This window comes from Limulus polyphemus, unplaced genomic scaffold (assembly GCF_000517525.1).
Source record: "Limulus polyphemus unplaced genomic scaffold, Limulus_polyphemus-2.1.2 Scaffold569, whole genome shotgun sequence".
Classification (NCBI taxonomy): Eukaryota; Metazoa; Arthropoda; class Merostomata; order Xiphosura; family Limulidae; genus Limulus; species Limulus polyphemus.
The window spans coordinates 204,805-225,199 of NW_013666179.1; the positions used below are offsets into that span (position 1 = coordinate 204,805).

Here is a 20,395-nt window from a genome sequence, read left to right on the forward strand (position 1 = left end):
AATGAGTTGCTGAGCAGGACGGAAGAATCACACTTCAGTAATGAGTTGCTGAGCAGGACGGAAGAATCACACTTCAGTGACGAGTTGCTGAGCAGGACGGAAGAAACACACTTCAGTAATGAGTTGCTGAGCAGGACGGAAGAATCACACTTCAGTGACGAGTTGCTGGGCAGGACGGAAGAAACATACTTCAGTAATGAATTGCTGAGCAGGACGAAAGAAACACACTTCAGTAATGAGTTGCTGAGCAGGACGGAAGAAACACACTAATTTTAGGTCTTGTAATTTACTTTACTGTTGGAGAGTGGGGGTGGGGTGGAGTGCCACTTGTGAACAATAAAATTCTTTACAGCAACCACATTGATAGTAGCCTTTATAATACAATGTGCATGTCGAAGTTTCCAGTGGCAGCGCCAGAAAATCGTGAACATAAAAGATCGACGTATATATAAGTATTGGTTCTATTTCAAGACTTCATACACGTATTCATGTTCTTATTGACGTATGTTTCTAGGTTCTTTTAGGGTTAATGTGTGTTTCATAGACATTTTGATAAACGATAATTGGATGACTTAGTGAAAACAAGCAAGTACAGTAACAGTCGGTTACTGACGGTTACATAAAATAATCAACTACATTTGAGTATTTTCAAGTTTCAAAACAGGTTGTTATTCTATACAGCATGCAGTTCTAAGTAGGCTTGTTTTCTCAAAGTAACCTGAAATTCCAGAGTCCACATGGTTGGCTTGGTCGACTAGTTTAAAGGTTGATAATATTTGAATGTTTAAACAGTAGCCTAATCCATCAACCACTGATTTACATCTGAATAATACGATTTTCTTATTTTGATTTAATAACAGTTCTGAATGCAGTAAACAAAGTAGGCAGTTAAATTTTTGGCCAATCTTAAGTGATATGTTTTCCACTAGTTAGCTTTCAGAGATAGAACTACTGGACAACCATCTGAGTGAATAGTTACTGAACACTGTCTATATTTTTTTAATGATTAGTATATTTGTAAATCTTTGTTTGCTTCCTGTGCGTTTCTGTTTCCAAGTGCAAAAAATGGGTGAGATATTTATTAGCATAAATTTCATCGAGAAGTCTGTGTTTCTTACGTTACACCTGAATTTCTTGTAACCTTTCTGTCTAGTATAGTTAATACAGTAGTTTGTTATTTTTAATGACATTAGACTCGAGTTTCTAAATTTGAAATATAAAAAAAGAGATGATTTTGGTCAGTCGTTAAAATTTAGCGAGGATGTATATTACTCAAACGTAAATTACAATTTCCTTTATCAGAAACGTCAAGTTAAGGACACAAGTGCATTAGTTTCTTTATGTTGACAAATGGTTATCTGTTCTTCTCTTAAGAGCGAATGCTCCGCCATGCTTTTTAGGCTTACGTTTCGCCGATAATTAATTATTAAGTGTCCAACTTACATTTTTATTTATAAGTGTTTCTTTGCCAGGAAAGAAAAATCCTCTTAGACTAGCAAGAAATACACATTTGTGAAAGACTTGATGAAAAAACAAATAAACAAACAATGACAAGTTTTATAAAGAGTTTATTTTCTTTCCGTGAGGCAATTAATTTTTTGTATCTATATATATAAAGTTAGATCAATTTACCAGAAACTGAAATTATGTCCATGTTAGGGAAGTAGGTACAAATAAAATTCAATATATCCAAGTATGAGCATGTATCGTCAAAACTATGATCATTTAATTATACTAACATATTGTAAATGTTTTTTTTTTCATCCAGTAAAACTGATCTCGTTTGTTATAACGTTTTTTACAAAAAAAACAACAAAAAAACACCCAATTAATGTTGTAGAGAAGTAATATTTTTAATGTCCATGAAAGCAAGTGTTGATATAAAAGTCTCGTCAAGTGATCCTACTTGTAACAATCACGTGAAGAGAGTTACAGCAGAATGTCAGTTTGTCTTATCATAGATAAAATCAAATCGTTATGTTAAAAACAATACTATCAGATAAAATCAAACAATTGAGTTAATAGTACGAAAACAATATTCTAAGATAAAATCAAACAGTTATTTTAACAGAAAGCAAACGATACTATCTGATTAAATCAAACAATTGTTTTAATGGAAAGAAAACAATATTATAAGATTAAATTTTTTTGTGGTTGATCCTAGTTCCCCTGCATTAATTTCTTTCTAACGACATCAATTTCTTTGGTATTGTATATAAAATATGTGCATTAAGCCTCCTTGCAGCCTTTCGTTCGCGTCTTTTAATACAGTTTCATTTTATTATATTTTATTATGGGCTTTTCATGTTTACTAACCAATGAAGTGAGCGAGCGCACGCACTGCTCATAAACTCACAGAATTATGTCATTAAATACATGAGACTATAAAACAAAATGGATGTAAACAGGGCGGTTTGGGTGAACTAAGCGACGCTAGGTGGGAAACAGTTTCCTTTATTTTTTTCTCTCTTACGAATAATCTAAACGACTTGTACAAACAATCTTCGGAACACCGTTATTTCTCAATGTGAAGTAATCAAATAATACAGATAATGGAGGGAAAGTTGGTAAAGCAGGAAACTTGGTTAACTTTGGACTTATATAGTCACACGACACACACACACACACATATATATATACGTATATTCTGAAAATTACATGTTTCAAGATTATGTGTTCAAATATATGCAGTCTGATGGTTGACGTGTTTGATGTGATCCTGGGACAATGACAAAGTGTACTTACTTTAATTATAATTATTGCTCTGTGTATTGTAGTTGTTATATCTACGTGAGTCGTATTAGAATACGCAGGCCCATTGTTAATCCCTTCAAAACAATTTACATATTTCTTTTCAATAGGCTTTAAAGCTGTTTTCTGTTCAGTCTAAGACCCAGCATGGGTGCTGGACTCGCAAACTGAGAGTTATGGGTTCGAATCCCTGTTTCACCAAACATGCTCTCTCTTTCAGTTGTGGGGGCGTTATAATGTGACGGTCAATCCCAATATTCGTTTGTAAAAGAGTAGCCCAAGAGTTGGCGGTGGGTGGCGATGACTTGCTGCCTTCCCTCTAGTCTTTCACTGCTAAATTAGGGACGGTTAGCGCAGATAGCTCAGTCTACTACATCATTTAGGCACTGTTTTATCGTATCTACAGCAGTCACTTAATCCTTCTTGGCTCTGGATCAGGACCAAAGGCTGCATCTGTGTATCTTCGTGTGTATAATTCTTGTTGACTCTGGGTAAGCACCAAATATTGCGTATATGTGTTCGCTTAACCCTTGTTGACTATGTGTTTGGACTAATGACTGTGTATCCGAGTTTACTTAATCCATGGTGATTCTGCGTCTGGACCAACGTCTGCGTATCCGTTGGCTGTGGATCGGCAGCTAGGTATATTTAGGCAATTAATAATATTTTTTTATGCAATTAGAAATTTTAATCAGAAAGATGGAGAGAGAAAACAAAATGATGAAACAGCCGCAAAAGAATAAAATTAGTTATAGAGGTTATAAACTTATAAAAATCTCATTTGAAAAATATAGTTTAATATTATGCCATAAGATTAACACAAGAACGGTTTACACTTTAACACTAGTGCGTTATATATTGAGCCAAGATATAGTCTTTTAACGCTAATCTTAAAATTATTAACACTCATGTTTTTGAAATAACAGTTTCAGTGTTACATATTATCATTTATTTTAACAGTATACTTGACGTGGACTTGATACTATGCAAAGAAATATTAGCCCTTTTTTTGCACTTATTTTTCTGTACTTCTGTCTGACATCGTTTGTTCTAAACTACTAGTAGTCTGCTTGCTAAACACTTTCATGTAGTACAAAAGTACGTGAATATGAATAGTTTTCATCACGAGAAGAGATCTCTGTTTCTGAAATGAGACCACAGTATACGTAAACAGTTGCATTGAACATGAAAAATATACTGTGAATCTCTTCTTATACAATAAGGCTCATCATTATACATGCACAGCCCTCGTTACGTTAGGGCTAAAATTACAAATCCAACAATAAACAAGTACATTACCCGGTGCATCAAGTTAATCTAGTGGACCCAACAATTGCATTGCAAAATGTTCAAGGCATTGTTTAAAGTAACCTAACTAACTTAACCTCGGTATACTACAGTTAATCTATTATATATATAACAAAAACATCAACAACAATCGGTGCATTGTAGTTAATTTATTAGATACAACAATAAACATGAACTACAATCGGTGCATTGTGATAAATCTATTATATACAACAATAAACATGAACTACAACCGGTGCATTGTGATTAATCTATTAGATACAACAATAAACATGAGCAACAATCGGTGCATTGTGGTTAATCTATTAGATACAACAATAAACATGAGCAACTATCGGTGCATCGTGGTTAATGTTTTAAATACAATAATGAACATGAACGATATCGGTGCATTGTGGTTATTCTATTAGATACAACAATAAAAATGAACAACAATCGGTGCATTGTAGTTAATGTATTATATACAATAATATACATCAACAACAATTGGTGCATTGTAGTTAATGTATTAGATACAATAATATACATCAACAACAACTGGTGCATTGTGATTAATCTATTAGATAGAACAATAAATATACTCAGCATTCGGGACATTACGGTTATTGAAAAATATTAATAACAAGAATGTGTAACATTTGGCTTATTATGGTTAATCAAGAAAGACCATCAATAAAGATAAACAATACTCGGCGTATAATCTTTAATCTATTAGATTAAATTACATAACGCATATCGATTAAGATACATAACGCATGGTGCATGTTATGAAACAATCACAATGATGCATGGGTAACATTGGGTGCATTATGGTTAATCTATTACACTTAGCAACACTTGATACCTTACGATTGATCCATTAGGCTCAACAATAGGTACAGCATTCGGGGCATCACGAGTGATCTATTAAACTCAACAATAAACAGAGACAACACCCTTTGCATCACGGCTAATGAAGAACAAACGTCAATATATATACATGAATAACATTCGGTGTATTACAGTTAGTGTATTAGTCATAATCATGAACATGCACAACACTCGGTACTTTATAGTTAATCTATAAGACACAACAATAAAATCTGAACAACGTTCAGGGCATTAAAGTTAATCAACAAACAAACAAATAATTATACATGCACCACTCTTGATGTATTAGGGTTAATCAAGAAAACCCATAAGTACACCTGCACTACTCTTGATGTATTAGGGTTAATCAAGAAGACCCATAATTATACATGTACTACTCTTGATGTATTAGGGTTAATCAAGAAGACCCATAATTATACATGTACTACTCTTGATGTATTAGGGTTAATCAAGAAGACCCATAATTATACATGCACTACTCTTGATGTATTAGGGTTAATCAAGAAAACCCATAAGTACACCTGCACTACTCTTGATGTATTAGGGTTAATCAAGAAGACCCATAATTATACATGCACTACTCTTGATGTATTAGGGTTAATCAAGAAGAACCTTAATTATACATGCGCTACTCTTGATGTTTTAAGTTAATCAAGAAGAACCATAATTATACATGCGCTACTCTTGATGTATTAGAGTTAATTAAGAAAAACCATAATTATATATGCGCTACACTTGAAGTACTAGGGTTAATCAAGAAAACTTATAATTATACCCAGTATGTCTGCGGACTTACATCGCTAGAAACCGGGTTTCGATACCTGTGGTGGGCAGAGCACAGATAGCCCATTCAGTAAGTTTGTGCTTAATTTTAAACAAACAAATAATTATACGTACTATACTTTTGATGTATTAGGAGTAATCAAAAATATCAATAAATACTTCTTCCACAATACTTGAGGCATTGTGGTTAATGTAATACACTCACAATAAGTATGCGCAACACTCAGAGAATTACTGTTAACTAATAATACCTAACAAATAAACATGTACAACATTAAGCTTATTATGATAATATAGTAGACCCAACAATAAGTGTGCGTAACACATGGGTAGTTATTACGGATAATCAAGAAGACAAACAATGAACATGCACATCACTCAGCGTATTACGTTAATTTGTTAGATCAAACAATGAACATGGACATCACTCAGCGTATTACGTTAATCTGTTAGATGAAACAATGAACATACACATCACTCAGCGTATTACGTTAATCTGTTAGATCAAACAATGAACATGCACATCACTCAACGTATTACGTTAATCTGTTAGATGAAACAATGAACATGCACATCACTCAACGTATTACGTTAATCTGTTAGATGAAACAATGAACATGCACGTCACCCAGCGTATTACGTTAATCTCTTAGATGAAACAATGAACATGCACATCACTCAGGGTATTACGTTAATCTGTTAGATAAAACAATGAGCATGCACATAACTCAGCGTATTACGTTAATCTGTTAGATGAAACAATGAACATGCACATAACTCAGCGTATTACGTTAATCTGTTAGACCAAACAATAAACAAGCACATAACTCGTGGCATTACAGCCAGTCATGAAATCAATCAATCAATGAAATTCTTCATCGACCTTTTCCTTCCTCCTATAGAGTTGTTTATTTTCACTTCAGTAAATGTTAATGTTGTATTTATATGATGCCCGGAGTTTGCACTGGAACACTTCATCCAACCCCTTTCATAAGGCCATGTCCATGTATAGTACACTGTTAACGTGACCAACGCTTCGTTGACGCTAGGTCCGTGCGATTGTCCTGCACACTCACTAACAGTTCCATTGTTAACCGCGCACTTTTCACTAGTATAACTTACTAGGAGTGTATTAACATAAATACTCTTAAATACACTAATGATATAGTGTAATTACTAGCTGTAGATGACTTATTTATTATAGTTAATGTAGCTCTTTAATGGGGAGAGGCACTTATGTACTATTCCATAATGTATGACGTGTCTAGTTATTTCCCTTAGTAAAGTTGTTCTTATACAGATTTTTATAGAAGTACTTCGTTGTCATATGCTAGAGTGTGTCAGATATCTACTCTATCTTCGCATAATTATGAAGATATTTTGTTACTGTGTTTCTAGGTATGTCATTAGCTGTAGTTAATATTTTGTTTTGTATGGTTTGCAGTTTATTTTTAATTATGTTTTGTCATATATTGTACCAGGCTGGACATGCGTATTCCATCACTGGTCTGCCATATGTTGTATAGATCTTCAGAATGTTTTTGCTGATGTGCCTTTGTTGTGTCCTGACAGACTCCTAACATAATTTACGCGTTTCCATGCTCTGTTTGTTACATCATTTATATGTTTATTCCAATTTAGATTCGAATCATATGTGATTCCTAAGAATTCTGCTGGTGTGGCGTTCCGGTGACGTATTGGTGGATGTTGTGTGATTTTGCAAACAGTAGTTGTGTTTTTGGTACATTTCTCACAGTATTCAAGTATTAGGTTATGTTGAGGCTGTAAGTTAGTTGCTGATATTGCCGGAGTTGGAGAGTTTTTCCAGATTGCCACATCGTCCGCGAACTATGAAGCGAACACTTCGTTCGGGTCGTTACTGACATACATGATGAAAAAGTGTTGGGCTAACTACCTATCCTGCGGAGCTCCTGCCTCAGGTGTAAAATGCTCCGAGCAGGTTTCCTCTACATTCATTTTACATTTTCTGTCTTCCAGAAAGTTCGATAACTAGCTAATAACACCACGCAGTAGTTCCATTTCATTCATGCGGAACCTAAGACCGTTATGCTATATAGTGTCGAATGCTTTCTCATCTCAATATAGAGGAAGCATGCGACAGTGCATTCTTTATTATTAGATTTTTTTTGTTAAAGCTATCAACAACTGTTTCTGTTAATCTTACCAAGTGATGTACTGTTTGTCTAGATTTTCGGAAACCATTTTGGATTTCTGGTAATTTGTCTGATATTTCTAACTATGTTGTTAATCCATTGCTTATTATACGTTCTAGACTTTTTCTATATAGTTGGTCAGGCTGATCAGTCGATAACTATCTGGTTTATTATTAGTTTTCCCTTCTTGTGGAACATTAGTATATTCGTTTTCCTTCAAGAGGCCGGGCCGTATCCTATATTGAATGATATGTTAAATAATGCTGTTAAGATGCAAAACAAGGGACGGGTGCCTTTTTTTTGAGTAGTCTAGCTTGAATTTTTCCTCTCCTAGTGCTTTGTTTTTGTTTTTAATAGATTGTAACACTTTGTTAATATTGATATCTTGTGTTACATGACGTATTTTGTTCTTTTGGCTGTGGATATGTGTCTTTGATGATATTTATTGGAAATTGTGGAGTGTATGTTTCAGGTTTTTTTTATTACATACTCGTTAATCTGGTTATTAAAATGTGTGTTTGTCTTTGGATCATAAGGTGTTTGAAAGATGTTTTGAAGGAGTTATTTAAATATTTCAACTTTTTCCTTATCTTTGTAGGCTATTCTTGAGTTTGTGACCAGTGTTGACTATTTTGAAGTATTACTCTGGGTATTTGTATAACGTTTAAGATGATTCCAGAATTGTTTGAGGTTAGGGGAATCGTTCAGAAATCATCCCAACTACCTTGTTTTAGTCTTTTAACTTCATTTCGTAATTTGTTATGTGAGGTGTTTATATTGGTTTTAATTAGTGGGTTTCTTGTAAATCATGAAAATCCATTAATAAATACCAACTCAAATACCCGCCCAAAGACGAGGAATTTATTTCATTGGCTTCACGGTGATGACGGGATATTGTGCATGTATGTCATTCGCTGGTACAAGGGGAAATTTTAAATTGTTCTTTATTTCTTAAGAATGGGAAATGAATAAAGAAAGAGAGTTTAAAATACCTCTCTGGGGTATCCAAGAGCCTCCTGAAAGTTCCATGGTACTCTCAGGAATTTTGAAAAAGCTCTGTGCGTTATAGGTAGTCTGTTAGACTTAACAATAGACATCGGAATTTCTAACAAGAAATGTTAATAAATAGTTACTGATCTTTACAACACGATTGGCACAAACCAAGAATTCTAGCAAAATTCCAATGTAAAGTGAAGACTGAAAAATATGGCATTAACAACAAGGTAGTTTATTTGATTATAGCAACTACCCGGTTAAGAAAGTCGCGGGTTCGAGCCTTGCTTGTTCTCGTATTCCACTGTTAACATGAATAACGATCGGTACATTAAAGATAATAAAATATGAACAAAATACAATTAATTACGGTTATTAATTGGAAGGAAGACGCATTGCATGACTTATATAATCACTAACAGAGTTAATGTTAGTTATAATTCATATAGGCTTAACAGAGTTAGTGTTAGTTATCATTCATGTAGGCTTAACAGAGTTAGTATTAATTATAATCATGTAGGCTTAACAGAGTTAGTGTTAGTTATCATCATGTAGGTTTATTCGCTTTCATTTACATTCTAGCAAAGAAAATCGTATTGTTATTTTAGAAATTGCTTGTGAACTAAAGTAGCAGACACAGAATGGCAAGATATGACAGATTACAGTTAACCCTCTCTCATATCCATACGTCCATTATTAATCGTTGTTATGTTTGTTTGTTTGTTTTACAATTTTCGAGGAAAGCAAGACAAAGGGCTGTCTGCGTCTAATTGATACGTCAAATATCAAGTTCCCAACTACTAACTGAGTCACTTATTTAAGTCTACACAATGTCTTTAGATTGGTTTTGGTTTGAATTTTACGCAAAGTTACACGAGGGCTAACTGCACTAGCCGTCCCTAATTGAGCAGTGATAGTTTAGAGAGATGGCAGCTAGTCAACACCACCCACTGCCAACTTTTGGGCTATCTTTTACCAACGAAATGTGAAATTAACCGTCACATTATAATACCCCCCATGGCTGATAGGACGAGCATGTTCAGTTCACTCATATTGCAAGTCGAGCGCCCTAAACATCAGCCTATGCCAGGCCCCACACAAGGGCTATCTACGTATAACTATCTCTAATTTTGAACAGGCAGACTAGAGGGAAGGCAGATAGGTAAGAGCACCCACCGCCAACAAATGGGCCACTAATGTATGAGAGAATAGTACGATTTTATTGTACTGTTATAGTGCACCCACGGTCCCAAAGTGTTGAGCGTGATTTTGCTGCTGCAGGATGCGAACCATGAACCTTCGGATTCACAGTCTGGGCGCGATACTCACTATATAACGCCAGGCTCTTATGTTATTACCCACGATCAGAGCACAAAGCAGCTGCTCGTATTTGATATATTCATTAGAACGGTCTTTAATACACAATAAATGGTGTTAAAACGTTTAGAATATTACGTATTGATATTACTTTCAACCTCCCAAACTAAGAATATTACACTAAAACCCCGTGGTAAAAATTTAAGATCACGTATAAACTGTTAGCTTGTTAAAGAAAGGGTATGATAATCTACTCCGAAGCAGAATAGTTATTATGTAGATTTTGGTTTGGATTGAATTTCGCGCAAAGCTACATGAGGGCTATCTGCGTTAGCCGTCCCTAATTTAGTAGTGAAATACTAGAGAGAAGACACCTAGTCATCACCACCCACTGCCAACTCATGGGTTACTCTTTTACCAACGAATAATGAGACTGACCGTCACATAATAACGTCCCCACCGCTGAAAGGGCGAGATATTTGGTGTGCCGGATTCGAGCCCACGACCCGCAGATTGCGAGTCGAGCGCCTAAACGCTAGGTCATGCCAGGCCTTATTATGTAGAAGCGAAAAGAAGTTCGAAATAAAATTAAAATATATATATATATATATTTTACTGGAGGGTACTCCATTGAAATCAAACTTCATGATGTAACAGATAATATAAAATAAGCTTTTATTAGGCTTAAAATAACAAAAACATGAGGTAGATTGTGTTCAGTTCTTAACGATTTTCTGAAGGAAAAGTTCATAAAAAACATCAATGAGACCATTATACACACAAAACCAGAAGTTTCATAAAATGTTTGCAGATGCGGTTTTATACATCAATCACACCCATGCAGCTTTGTAATATTGACCATAATGCACACATTCGTACTTTTTGAAAATTCTCTTTGATCTAAAATAAATATTGTTTTTTTATTTGAGGGCTCTTTTCATCACTGACTTACCCTTGGTAAAATTTTAAACCAATTAGAATGGACAACAACATTACATCTTCCGAGGTCATGTTCAAGTACACTCGTTCTTAATAGAAGATCTTCAGTTGGCATATTCAAGTGCACTTGTCATAATAGGAGATTTATGTTGGCATGTTCAAGTACACGTGTTCTTAATATGAGATCTTAGGTTGGCATGTTCAAGTACACCTGTTCTTAATAGGAGATCTTAAGTTGCCATGTTCAAGTACACTAGTTTTAATAGGAGATCATAGGTTGGCATGTTCAAGTACACCTGTTCTTAATAGGAGATCTTAAGTTGCCATGTTCTTTCACTTGCGTTAAATATTTTAGTTGAACCGATATGAGAAGAAGAACAAGTAAATTAACAAGCTGTAAATTAAGACAGTAAAGTAGGAATTCGGTTTTTAAATAATAATAAAAAACATCCCGTAAGCGACGATTAGTTATAAACGTACAACTCAACAATATGTGCAGATTGTTATTAGTAATTAAGCACAAAGCTACACAAAGGGCTATCTGCGCACTGCCCACCACGGGTATTGAAACCAGGTTTCTATGGTATAAGTCCGCAGATATACCACTGTGCCACACACTGGAGAGGACTGGTCATTGGACGAAATAAAACCATAATTCTGTTAGCTTTGAAGCTAGGTATTAGCTCAACTAGTTTGAGTGCAGCGAATTTTTAATTTGATGATACCAAGAACTGTATGTAAAAAAAAAAAGGTGACCCCTCCGGTTGGTCTTCGGCCCCTTTCGGGGAAAGTATTGTCATTTTAGAGTTAAACTAGTTATGATCCGTAATTTTGTTTTGTTTGTAGTTAAGCACACAGCTATACAATGGGCTATTTGTGCTCTGCCCACCACGGGTATCGAAACCCGGTTTCTAGTGGTATAAGTCCGCTGATATACCACTGTGTCACTGGAGGGCGTATGTGCAGATACTCTCCTATAACGATATTTTAAAACTGATTTTTAATAACTGAAGAATATTTACCCATGTATGGTAGACTCATGACAACAGGGTGTATATACATGTTGAACTAACGCTTCACTTGTTTAAATAATTACAAAGTATTCTATCAATGACAAAAACTGGGAAATCATTTTTACTTGCAAACTCTTTAATATTATTAACTTCTTTATTCAAAACTTTACACCTGCTACATATTTTATAAGTACGATGAAACAGTATTTTGAATAAATTTTTCTTGAATATATTCGGAGTAAATTTGTAAAAGTTAAGTACAAGCTTGTAAAACTTGTAAAATTTAAGTACAAGCTTGTAAGTATCCTTTTATGTAGAACTTTATGATCAGGTTGACAGTGATTCTGTGGGTTTGAGTTTGTTTGTTGGGCTATCTGCTGTGTCCATCGCGGAGAATCAAACCCCGGATTTTATCGTTGTAGGTCAGTAAACATACTGCTGTTCCATCGGGGGACATGGATTTGAGATTGGCACCATTTTTGGCCAATCTATTATTGTGTTTTTATGAAAAATAATGGTTAGAAAGTTGCCTGCAACAGTTAAATTTGTCTACTATCGTAGACATGATGCAGACACATTTATTAGCTTTGAGAACTCTGGCTAATCTTCCTAGTTTCTTTAATGTATAGCAATATAAAGTTTATTGTAGAACATCTGGAAGGCCATGAACTTTTGTTCTTGGACAATTTAATTAGTAATATCAATGGTCACTTAAAATGTGAACTGTCACATAAAAAGACATTTACAGGTTTTATTATGAATAGGTTAAAGGAAAATATAGTCAAAATACTGTTTTATCGTGCTTATAAAACATCTAGCAGGTGTAAGGTTTTTAATTACATCAAAGAGCTTTTATCCAAAAATGGTTAACCGGTTTTTGTAACTGATAGAATATTGCATTTAAATAAGTAAAAAAGTTAGTTAAAATGTATATTTAAAGTCTCTAAATATCCTGTTGTCATCAGTCTACCATACATAGGTAAATATTTTTCAATTATGAAAAATTAATTTAAAATGTCATTCGAAGGGTGTATACGCAGGTACGATTGAGATGTGTTAAACGTAATTGTCGCATACGTTTTTGGTTAGATTTAAGGACCGAATTCCTATTTTCTGTAATCATTTGTAGTTTATAAATTGGCTGTATCGATTGTAATAAAAGAAAATTATTAAGGCGAGTCAAAGAGTATGTAACCTAAGATTCCCCCACTAAGTCAAGTGTATTTAAATCCTAAGGGAACGTGACGTTGATGTTCAATCTAATTGGTTTTAGATCTTAGCAAGGGCCAATGATGAAGAGAGCCCCTTAATGAAATATAGTTTGCTCATTCACAGGCTGAGGCCTGAGATTAACGTTATTGGAACAGCGAATTTATTACAGAAATGTAGTCGTATGTTGAGGATATTTTTTAATTTGTTGAATTAACTGTAGAATTAAGTGAACAAAACCTTCCTTCAATTCCCTTCCACTGAAACTATACATTTCAAAGCCATTGTGATTATTAATAATTAGATAAATTGTTTGTTTGCAGTTAAGAACAAAGCTACACAATGGGCTATCTGTGCTCTGCCCACCACGGATATCGAAACCCGATTTACCACTGGGTGGCATGAGTTGATGAAATGGAACAAAAAAGTATTAACCAATTTTAACTTAAAAATGCTACTAGTTTTTAAATTTTCAGAAAAAAATCACAATTATGCTGAGTTTTAAAAAGTGCGTATCTAAACATTCATACAGATTATTGTGGTTTTTGACGCAAATATGAAAATAATTTTATTAACCATCTGATATCTCTTACTGTTCTAACTTTTTCTAGTGCTGGCAGGTTGTTTTGGATTATTCAGTAAAAGGAAAAATCCTTAGTTCTGTCTACTTAATGATGAAAAAAGCGTTTCATTTCTTCGAATACAAGTTCACGGTAGAAGCTAATACAATAGTTTTACTTATTCACAAGTCTCTCTTATTTTTATTATTTTGTCGAAACATAAACTTCATAATCACAGTACCAACTGACTGATAATGTCAGTCTGATAATATATCGCTACCTTTAACTCAATTTAAACACTGTTAGATTAAATAATCAATTTACTCTAGCCAAACTTGCGTTTATACTGCTGAAACTGTTCTAAAACTTTGTAGAAAATTTCTTACGTTAAGCCACGCACTCACTAGTGCCATCAAATCTAACTATGATCAAACAACATCGCACACAACACTGGCCCATACTATGATTATGGGGTCCCTTGAACTATCCTATTATACAAATGAACCAATGGTACACTTAAGCTTCCATAATTAACCATAACATAATTCTTCAGAAATAACAACATTAGTATTAATAAATACAGACATTACCATCATTAGTTACGTCTGTGACACAAAATACAATCATAATTTTTTATTTAGAAAATATATTTTTGCATTACCCACTTACCAAAATATTTTGGCCGATTTTTTTTCCGTGGCTTATGTTACGAAGATGAGACGATCTTTTGCCCTCCTTTATAATCACTTGCCATTATCTCGATGGGCGAGTTCTTTTCAGGTAGATGGTCGAGGGAAACCATTGATTGTTCTATCCATCCTTGGTAATACATTACAAGTGATCTCGACAGGAGTCTCTGCCCTTCCAGCAAGTGGATTTACTTCTAGCAGAATATTCTAACATGCTAACCAATTGGTCTTTCCTTTGCTGGTATGTCACCAAACATGATTGTGGCAGATGATCTGTGGCTTAGACTACCCGTCTTCCTGGATTCTTCTCTGTTATACTTTATATTAGTTATCATCAATATTTTGTGCTTCCATCCTTATTGTGACGCAAAGTTTAACTGTCTGGTAGTGTAATTGTCTTGTAATACAGAGATTCCCTGAGCTCAACTGTCTGGTGGTGTAATTGTCTTGTAGCACAGAGGTTCCCTGGTCATAGATTGTGATAATATATGGATCAAGTCTAACCTGATATCTGTGTTTTCACTTGAAGTATATTCCCAATATGCACTATTCCTCAATGTCAATCACCTACACATCATGTTGTGTAGAGAAGCTTCCTATAGTGAGGATAACTTTCAACGTTCCTTTTGCTGGAATTTGATAACTGTTTGCTGCTCGCATCAATCCGTCTGCTTTACTAATCTCCGAAGACAATTTCCCACCTTTTATTACCAGATCAAATCAAACAATGCTAGCTATATAATCAGTCTAGATCAACATGTTGCAAGGCTTCTCATCAATGAATCCATTGACACAATCATTATTTCAACCGTGACATCTGGAGTATTTTAATTCTCTGGATATTGTCTTATTGGTTTATTAATACCGGTTTCATGTTATATCATTTCTCTATTTCTGTCATCCTTTCAGAGCAGTTTTTTATTTCCTAAAGGGTTTTGTATGAAGTTCCTGGTTTTATGCCATTTTACGTTGCAATTGAAACATCTTCTATCCTGATGTGTACTTCTTCTATTCTGAGTACAATATTGAGTAATTAAAAGATTTTGTTTATCGTTCCTAGCAATATACGTTTTAAGTTGTAATTAAACCACCTTCTGTCTTAAGTAAACAGTTTTCTAATTTCCTTTGAATTATTCCACATCTCCAGCGAAGAAAGCTGATGTTTCTAAACTAATTCATATGATAATATAGTAATTCCTGAATGATGATTTTAGTTATTTATCTGAAACTTGAAATGATTCAAGTGCCATCACCAACTGGAGAGCTTCCTTTAAGGGTCTACATCGACTTTGCTTTAGTCTAATTCACATGTGGCGTCTAGGAATCGGTCAGGGACCCACGAATCTATTATTTCATGTGGATAAGATAACTGGGCAAGTCTTCCCACAAGTTCTGTTAAGGTTTTGCACTTCCTCCTCACTCTGCTCTTAAACTTTGGTTTTAATATTTCCTTCTAATATAATATTACAAATGTGATTAATGAAGTGACCACTAATGCCTGATTAGGTTCTCTGTTGGAAGATGACATCACATTCCAAATGTGTTTCATTATTTTGCCACTAATGTTTGGTTAGGTTCTCTGTTGGAAGATGACGTGATACTCCAAATCTGTTTCATAAGGTGGCCACTAATGTCTGGTTAGGTTCTCTTTTTGAACATTGCTTAATGTTGTTAAAGCTGGGGTTTTTTAATGTGGAGGAAGGTCAAAGCTTGGTGCTCACTACTCTATTCATTTACTTTGGAAATGATTTCCAACTGCATCTAATATGCTTCCCATGGTACTATTCTGTCATTATCTGTTGGTTTCTCAATTGGGTGATGCTGCTTGAGAGGTCTTCTATACTCAGTGACTGGATGAAGTAGTGAAGTGGCTAGAATAAATCAGAAAAGTCCTGCAATAACAATAGTTGTGGTAACAGATAAGGCCAAGTGGGTTCTACTAATTTACAGTGCATAGTTAATGGTGTTTGAAGTTAGAATTATTGAGTGGATGGTAGAGAAGTGTGATTAGTTTGATCCTTGAATTTGCATACTCAGTTTCTATGTGTTTTACTTTGACATAAATGTCCTCTACATTTTCTATTCTTATTCGATCTTGCAATTATTGTTTTATAGTACTTCTGTATTGTTTGCTATTATTATTTTAATCCATCTATACTTCTTTGATCTTATTACTACAATACTTCTGTATTGTTTGCTATTATTACTTTAATCCTTCTATACTTTTTGATCATATTGCTACAACCCTTCTGTATTGTTTGCTATTATTATTTAATCCCTCTATACTTCTTTGATCTTATTGCCACAATCCTCCTGTATTGTTTGCTATTATTATTTAATCCATCTATACTTCTTTGATCTTATTGCTAAAACCTTTCTGTATTGTTTGCTATTATTATTATAACCCCTCTAAACGTCTTTGATCTTATTGCTACAATCCTTTTGTATTGTTTGCTATTATTATTATAACCCCTCTAAACTTCTTTGGTCTATTGCTATAGTCCTTCTATACTTCCATTTTTCTTCATGACATGCTTTCCTACTTCTTTGATTTTGTAGTCACATGAAACGATTCAGTATATGTTCGGTGTCTTCCTCGATCTTACCTTCAATCAAATTGACTTTTGTTTGTAATTCTTCCTTCAATCTTATGTCTTGCTTTTGCAATTCCTTTCTTAATTCCTGTATATTTCCTCTTGATCTTCTTTTAATTAACCGCATCTTCTTCTTTACCTTCCTTCGATTAAAATTTCAGTTTCTTTTCGGGTTTGTGTAATCATCTTGAACTGAGTCTGGATTCAACTTTATTTTTACCAAAATAATCCCACACTTGAGACTACTGTTGTTAAAGTTTTAATTGTTGGGTAGGTTCTTCTCGATTAGTCTGTAAAACTAAGAATAGAAATTCTAGTCCACTTAATAGTAACGAAAGTGTTTTATTTCTTCGACAAAAAGTTCTACAAGTTAGCTTAAATGATGGTCGTTGATAGTCATAATTTCACAGTAAACTAATACAGAAATTTCAGTTACTCGCAAAATTCTTCCTTATATTTATCTTTTCGTTGAAATACAAACTCAACCATTACCGACTAACAAACTCGACACAAACACAATAATACTTCAGGCTCAATAATCAGTAATCCATCTACTCTCTAGCCTAACTCGCGTTTTATACTGCACAAAATGTTCTAAGAAAAGTCGAGACGTTAAGCACCGCATTCATCACATGACGTCAAATTTCCATGACCAAATAACAATACGAACGTGTCAGTTAATACCATAACCTAAAAAGTAATTTCATTACTAGCTGGGGTACCAGTCCCCTGGACGGAAGTTATGTAAATTCATGATTAATGAAAGATTATCTTAGGACATGAAAAGTTGCTTCCCTTATATGTAATTGTAAGAAACGCAAAAAACGCCCATAAAAACTGTAAAACACAAAATATGAAATCGCAAATATGCATGTATCTCTGCATGGACCCAACAAACCTTCTTGCTAAATTTGGTGAGGATCCATCAACAAGGGCGAAGTAGTAGTAAAAACGCAAAATCGCCTATAAAAATCTCCAAAACCGAAAATTTGTATGTACCCCCGCATGGACATAATGAACCTCCATATCAAGTTTGGTGAAGTTCCATTCACACCCTGTGAGGTAGTTACATGGACATACAACAGACAGAACTATTATACTTATATACGTGGCGTGATAGTTAAGCAAGTTTAGCGCATTAATTTTTGAATCTATTTTGTTAGACAGAAGAAGTTTCTAATAAGACAATAATTAACATTTATATAAACAATCAAGTAATACGTTAATATACAATTATCTAAAAATCTAAAATTATCTAATTATCTAAATTATCTAAAAGGGCAAAAAATGCTAATTCACGTATTTCTAAAAGAAAATATGCTTTGTTTTTTAATGATATATATTTTATTGCATACATATACTAAATACCAGTAGCTTTAAGTAATTTTCTTTCTAATAATATCTTATTATTATTATTTTGCAGGTGTCTGTAGCTCACATAAAGCGTGTTACTATGGAGAATTACTTATCAGTTCCAAACAACACAAAAGTGGTAGACGACATGCCTCCAGGACATAAGGCTATTCTGGAGATGCATGCTAACAGCCAATCAAACGCTATCATTTATGTTATGGTGGTGTTACTTTTGTATGCCCTAGCGTTAGTAGTAGTAATGATAAAGTATATAAGAACAGAACGTTACGAGTCTCGTCTGACTCACCTATACGACGAGTTTGTTCGTAGAGATAGATTTATTCGACTATCTAAACGACAACCATCAATGCCAGCGTCATCAGCACCCACTACTGATGGCGTGGATGACAGTGTAGTGCCTACTTCTCCATCTTCACGCTGCATTCGAGCCACAACAACAACAACAGAGGAAGCTGTAAGCAAAGTTTAAAAAGAGAAGCTAATGTGGAGGATATAAACCCATCAAAAACAAACTATGATTCTTTTCTGTCAACCTTTGCGATTAAGCCTAATGTTAGGCTTAGCTGACACACACATACATAGACACACACACACATAAAGAAAAGAACAATCAGGTTGGAACGTGGTAATAGGACCTGTGATCGTGAGATGTCGTAGCTTAATAAGTTTTACACGATGGACGATTTTTGGTCTATAAATCAAACAGCTTAAATAACTAATAAATATACATTGAGAAAACATAAGCTCTCTTGCAGGTAATTTAGTCTGCTAAGCTTATTTGTAAACATTTATATATTAAATTTTCTTTTACTTGTTCTCTTCAAGTTTTGAACTTGAGACACGCTGTTGTACATTCATAACATTCAAAAGTAATTGTTGTCGTTTAATCTGGTGATAACCTTGCTATTAATAGCTGTTTCTTGTTTACCATACTTGCAGATAAACCAAATCCTGAAAGCCATTTGATCTATGGATTTCTTTCAATACATAATTTAAAGTATAAAAGTGTTATTTAACCAATATACTGTAACATGTATGCTATAGTAAGTTTATATTTCATCAAAATCCGGCAGAAGATATGCCAAATAAATATGTTATTTATATGTCATACAAAGCTGCTATTTCATCAATATCCTATATGAAGTTGTTAATATTTAGTAACTGATATGCTGCTATATGAACAATATACAAAAGCAGATGTGATATATACTATATACACATTTATATATAATCAATGACCAAAAATAATATGTTTTTTAAACGATATCAATGGAACAGTGGATATTGGGATTTTTAAAAATATTCCTATAACCTATAAAACGTAACAAAATTGTGTTTCGATATAGCTATTTGAGTCAATAGATAAAGAACGACGTATTTGACCAAGAATCTACAAACAAACACAGAAAATGAAATCAAACTCATACGCAATTATTTAGAAAACAAAAATGTTGGCCAGGAAGTTATTAGATAACTATTGGACGATTCTTGGCATCTCTTCTAAGTAATATACCTGTTCATATCTTTAGTAATAAACTAGATAGTGACGGAGACAAACTGTTTGAGATACCATACTTTTTTTAGTCTAGTTGTTGTATTAATACATCCTTCCATCTCGATGTGGGAAAGGAACCAACAACGTCTAGAGCTATGCTTAAAGAAGTCTTTCTTTCAGCAGTTGCTACAAATACCTTTAAAAAGTCTTTCTTTCAGCAGTTGCTACAAATACCTTTAAAAAGTCTTTCTTTCAGCAGTTGCTACAAATAGCTTAAAGAAGTCTTTCTTTCAGCAGTTGCTACAAATAGCTTAAAAAAGTCTTTC

At 34.0% G+C, this 20,395-nt stretch overlaps 1 long non-coding RNA gene across 1 annotated transcript in view; it reads left to right on the forward strand.

Moving 5' to 3' along the window:
• The window catches only part of LOC111085712, a 56,220-nt gene extending 37,568 nt beyond the window's left edge, over window positions 1-18,652 (forward strand). Inside the window, exon 3 of the long non-coding RNA XR_002610519.1 lies at window positions 18,624-18,652. This is a non-coding gene — a long non-coding RNA (uncharacterized LOC111085712). The remainder of the gene's footprint in view (window positions 1-18,623) is intronic.
• The last annotated feature ends 1,743 nt before the right edge of the window (window positions 18,653-20,395 follow it).